We start from the raw sequence: 6,042 nt of genomic DNA on the forward strand, positions 1-6,042 counted from the left end.
AAATAGGAAAGACAGTAGAATGAATTGGACATCACTTTCCAAGGTTCATATATGAACACACCAGTGAAACTCCATATCACGTACAACCACAAGAATGGGATCCTCATTAGAATAGGTTATACTCCATGTATTATTGTATGTCAAAATACACTCTACTGTCCTGCATATTTAAAAATAGTTAAGGGAAAAAAAGATTTCAAGAATAAGTCTATTTTCTTTCCAGAGCCAGATTTTTGCTTCTCATTGTCCACATCATCACTCCCAACTGAGACTAATTTGAGATCTGGCCTGTTTCTCCATTCTGGATCTCTTTTTCTCAGACACTTGATCTGATCTGCCTCACTGCCCCTCCATGAACTCTTATGAATTTCATACAGCAGTCCTTAAAACAGATAATAAACTTCCTTCTTATTCCATCATAACCTAGATTCAGATATGTGCCATAACCTGCCAATCCATATCTTCCCTTCTTCAAATCATTCCTTTTCTTTGTTCCTCCATTCCTTTCCTCTCTGTTCCTTATTTTACCCTAGAGAATGATGTAGTCCTATCTTCTTTGTCCCTCCTTTCAGCTACCACATCCATAACATTCTTACAGATTCAACTGTTTCCTCTGGATACTTGCCTTATGTCAGACCCTCCCTGCATAGTACACTGCCATCTTCCCTTGTGTCCTACTTTCTTTACTGCATTTGTTTGTGCCCACAGTTCAGCCTAAACTTTGGTAGGATCTTGCCAATGACCTGTTTTTTATGTCCATCCTATTTAGCCTCTTTCTTACCTCTCACTATATTGACCACACAGATGACCTCTAGTATTTTTCCAACAAAGCTTCCCGGACAACAAAGCTTTATACCTCTGCCACATTCTTATGTCTCTCCTTATTAATACACAACTCTGACAAATTTCCAATTTCCATTTCCAAAAGTTACTATTTAGACCATTTTCCATATTATATGTTCTGCTCCTAGCCTAATTCACACATCTTCTCTACGTAGCATTCAGTGTCCATCTTCTACTCTTTGCTTCTACAAGTCCCTTCAGTTGCTTCCCTCACTTTTGACAAATCTTAACATGTTAATTTCTAAGTACTTCCTTGATGTCCCTCTTATAGAATGTTCTTCTGGATTTCCTTTTGCAGATTTCCCAGGTATATCCTAACCTTTCATAATGAAGGATATATATTCTTTTTGAGGTTTCCTCCTCTTCATGTCCCCACTCTCTCCCTCACTGAGAACCAGTTTTCTACTCTTTAAGTGGGCTTTCCCCTTAGATAGCATCTAACATCTCCTCTTCCTTTTCCATCATGACCTTTGGCCCAAATATGGTACCAGATCCCTCCTGTTAGTATCAGTGACAATATCTTTGTCTATATTAAGTGTTATCATTTGGCAGCAATTTTAATTTCATTATTTTGCCTTTTAAAACTCTACCCTCCTTCATTCAGAGACCATGTAGATGTCTTTCCCTTGGATTCAGTACTTTCCCCTGGATAAACACACTCCTCATAATCGTACTCATCATTCAGATTCTACATCTGGATTTCAGCTTCATCCCACATAGTCAGTCTGTACCTTCACTCTTCCACAAAACAGTTCACCCTCATAACCTCAATTTCTTATTTAGTCCCATTCTTTCCTTTCTCTCTTTTCTTGAGTGGTTGTGACTTGGGTTAACATAACATAAAATCACTCATCCAAAGTTTCTTCTCTCCCATGGCCTGTGCTCCTCATCCTGTCACTCTTAATGCCCTTACCCATAGGCCATTTCACCACACTACCAGTTGCACCCTCCAGCCTCATCTTTTCCCCATTTTTAGCCTTATCTTCTCCATTCCCTCATTCTCTCCTATCCTTTCATACAAATCTCCTCAGTTGCTTCTCTAATTTTCATCTAATTCTAATGACAGTTGTTAGAAAAGGCTCTATTTCAGAATTATTCTTAATCTGCCTTTGTCTAAAGCAGTGGTCCCCAAACTATAGATTACTAAAGCTCAAACTGATGAGTCTCTTATTCAGTGGGTCTAGGGTCAGGGTCTGGGGGAAAATTTTATACTACTACCTTCCTAGGTAATGCTGACATACCATGTTTTAAAAAACATTGCTTTTAACTTTCCCTTCAACCATGAACTTTAATTAAAAAGCTCCCAGTAAGACATCAAAAGTGAGTCTACTTTTGACTCTTGTTCTCATTCAGGTCTTTGTTTTGCTCCCATATATCTGTCATTGTAATCTGGCCTTATACCTAGCAAATCTGATCATTTAGGCCCACTATGGGATCTAACTGAATTCTCTATTCTGGGAATGTTTATGGTGCTCTGGTCTTTCTTATTACCATGCCACCTCAGAATCATTCTCTAGGTTATATAGTGCTCCTTTAGGCTTTAATCCTTCTTTTTCCATGTCTTTCGGACCAAATGAGGCCTTCTCTCTCCAGGCAGTATCTGTCATTCTTCAAATGATCTTTTCATTTGTTGCTCTCCTGTTCCTGTCTTTGTTAACTTGCCCTAACTGAAAATCCAGCCACCCATGCTCGACTAATAAAATTGAAACAACAAAAAGGCAAAGGAAAGGGGAGTGAGGGAGGAACAAACAGATGAACTGCCTTACTGCCAAACTCCCTTCGTTTAGAAATCTATGTTTCATTCAAATGGATTCAGTCTACTGTTGCACAGTACTCCCTATCCAGCTTCTCTCCCCAGGATCCGATTTTGATTTGCAAAAAAACCTTCACATGATGGAGTTACTTCTTTTTTTTTTTTAAATAATTTAATTTATTATATTTGCAAAACTTACTTATGCTTTCAGTAAAGTTTGTTTTTCAAATAGATAATTGAATTAATGAAAAGGGAAATTGAATATATTAAATTTTGAATACAGGTTAAGATGATTTAAGGTGTTTAACTCTGTAAATTGGAAAAATTATTATGTCCACTGGTCTGTACAGCTAATTTTCCTATGGTTTCAGACACAAGGCCTGATTGTACTTCTGAATCTTTTGCTGGTTGGTAGCAGCCATGTGATCAATTCTGGCTATCGGTATCACTTCCAAGCTGAAACTTTTCATTGCCAGTGTGACATACCCCAGTGCTTTCTTCCCTAGCTACAGCATACCCAAAATATGCTTGCAAAGAGGGCAGCAAGAAGAAATGGAAATTCCACCCAACCAGCAGGGTCTCTGAGTGACTTACAGTATAGAGATCCTCAGTGATTAAGTCGAACCTGTCATATGACAGTTACTTCTATGAGTAACCTCAGTGTATCATGTAAAGAACACTTTACATGAGATTAACTTGCTATCTCCTGTTGGTAGCCTGCCCTCCAGTAACTTAATTACACATGGTGTAAGTTCATCTCCTGTCTATACATGGAAATAACAAATGCAGTTTTACTGTTTAGTTAGTTACATTCCCAGCCTGATCTCCAGACACTCCCATATGATTATCTGTTCTACAGAAAAACTACTCAGAGCTCTCTCCTGGTTTCTTAGTTCATCTTAATTCATATCCCCCACTTCCTTTTAATTAAAAATCTCCCACCAAAGCTTCCCCTAACTGTTCAGACCCTTGTTCTCCCATTGCATATACTGCGTTTTGAAGTCTGGCATTAAGAGCCAACAATTTGACTAAAAGACTCACATTATAAGGTCCTACAGGGTCTCCTATTCTGGGAAACACCATTTCTCATCATATCTGCTCATGCCACTCCTTCTACTCTTAACAACTCTTCTCATAGTGCTCCTAATACATAGTTCCTTGTCTGTCTTCCCTTTCTTAATCATGGTCTTTGGTACAACTATCATGCCATATCCTTCTTATCAGTACCTGCCAGTCTTCAAATGACCCCATCTTTTCTGTATGCTTTTCCACTCTTTCCCTGATTGACCACATGTGAAACCCCTACATTATCTACACAATTGCTTTTTTCTTCAGCTACATCTTATGTCATTCTCATGGATTTGATAGTTTTTTTCTTTCATCTCCCTTGTCTCTTACACTGTGCTGAATACATTTGCATTCTCATATTAGTCCAGACCATAGGAAGGATTCCTGCCACTGCCACGGCTCAGATCCATCCCATTTAAACTCAACCTTTCAGCCTATTGATAATTGTTGCTTCAAATATCATTTAAGCAAAGATTCTCACCCTCATAAACACAAATTCTTATTTAGCCATATCTTTTTCACATGCTCTCTCCACCTGTGGTTATAATCTAGCTTAACTCGCACCTGTCTGCTACATATTCACTTCTGTCATCTTCCATTATTCATTTTGGCCCTCTTTAATGCCCTTCCCTGCCCATATTTTGTATTGTGCCTCCCAGCCTAAATCCTTCTCCTTTTCTCCCTTTTAGCTTCTAGCCTCCATCTTCTCCTTCATGGTACTTTCATGTAAGACTCCCTAGGAAAGGTGTGTTGCGTTTAGCCTGTCTCCACAAAGCAGGGTAACTTTTATAAGCAATTTAATGATACACTCTGCAGTAATCTACAATATCTTAACTCTCTGTCCTACTTTTACATACCACTTCTCTACAAAAGGAATGGATGCAGAATTCTTCTCTTCAGATATATTCCCCTCCTCATAATTGTCAGTCATTCCCCATCTAACAGCAGTAATCCATTCTCCAGGGAAACTACCTGTTCATACTCTTGAATAAGAAAGCCCAATATTTCTAAAGTTGTCAACAAAAACTTTATTAACAATCATCTTAATCTTCTTCCTTATAAACTTTCCTTTCCCAAAGTCTTGTAATTAACAATCTCTCTCCAAATTTTCAAGACCTAATCTACCGCAACGTCTTACTCAAGTCCTTTTTTCTTGCCATGTCCTTTATGCCTAAAATATAACCTAGTTTGAGCTGATAGGATGGCCCCATTTGAGATCTGTATTCTATACCTACTCTGCCTGTAGACCTTTCACTATATACTATTCCTTTCCTTCACTTCCATTCTCCCTCCTGGCTTTTGGCTCAGGAATGCTGTCTTATCCCCCCAGTTGTCTGTCGTTCCTTAGTGACTGACTCCTTCGAAGCTAAGGGCAACTTTAATGTTATTTCTCTGTACCATTCCTTCCATCCCCCTCTTTCTGTCCTAAAGAAAAACATTAACCTTCAACAGCCCTCCTGCCATTTGTGTAGCATTCCCAAGGACTGAGGACTGTCTTCTGGATCGGTGTCTGCTCAGTTTGGCACTCACTGCTCAACATGCTTTCACCCTCCTACAGATTGCAGTGCATCTTTTCCCTCTCAGTTCAGTCCCCATCTATGTGGATTGCTGCAGTTGGCCTATTTCAGATCCATCCCTCTTACCCTCTTCCTAATCTTTTGCCCTATTAAGACTACCCTTTCCTTTAATTATTATCCCTATAAAGCCTTCTGGACTCCCTTCATAACCCCCTTTCTTATTCTGTCAGTCTTCCCTCCACTGAGGGATACCACTGATTGAGACCTGACAGTTTCCTTCCAAATTTCCCACTCTGACATTTGCTAGCTCACTTCACATACCACTCTCCTTACTTAATTTCCAGCATTCATCTTTTCTCTAACTCTGCCCTCTCTTCATACAAATCTCCTCAGTAGATGCCTCTCATTTTCAGCCAGCCCTCACAAGATGAGCCTCACTTCTGAAAATAATTGTAATGTAGATCTTCAGGGCATACATTGCTTTTTCCCTTTGGTTATTTGCTTTGCTTATTTATTAAGCTCTCATCTTTATATTGTGGTGTTGGATTTGCTATTGTGCTTTTGCCCTGAAAAGGCCACTCTCACTTCTTCTCTTCATCACTCAGTGTCAGTCATCCTTTCTGGCTACACTGAGATATTACTACCACTGGTTTTTATTGGTGTTCACCTTAAATTTCCTGTAACCTCTCATTGTGTCAACCAAATCATTTAATTAAAAAATTGCCACAAGCCAGGCATGGTGGTACACACCTATAATCCCAATGACTTGGGAAACTGAGGCAGAAGGAATCCAAGTTGGAGGCCAGCCTTATCTACTCAATTGAGACCCTCAGCAATTTATTAAGACCCTGTGTCTAAATT

At 39.2% G+C, this 6,042-nt stretch overlaps 1 protein-coding gene across 1 annotated transcript in view; it reads left to right on the forward strand.

Annotated features, from left to right (window-relative positions):
- Nucleotides 1–6,042, forward strand: part of Copg2 (COPI coat complex subunit gamma 2) — a 114,361-nt gene that overhangs the window by 103,912 nt on the left and 4,407 nt on the right. The gene's annotated exons all lie outside the window — the stretch shown is intronic.

Source organism: Sciurus carolinensis, chromosome 8 (genome assembly GCF_902686445.1).
Source record: "Sciurus carolinensis chromosome 8, mSciCar1.2, whole genome shotgun sequence".
Taxonomy (NCBI): Eukaryota; Metazoa; Chordata; class Mammalia; order Rodentia; family Sciuridae; genus Sciurus; species Sciurus carolinensis.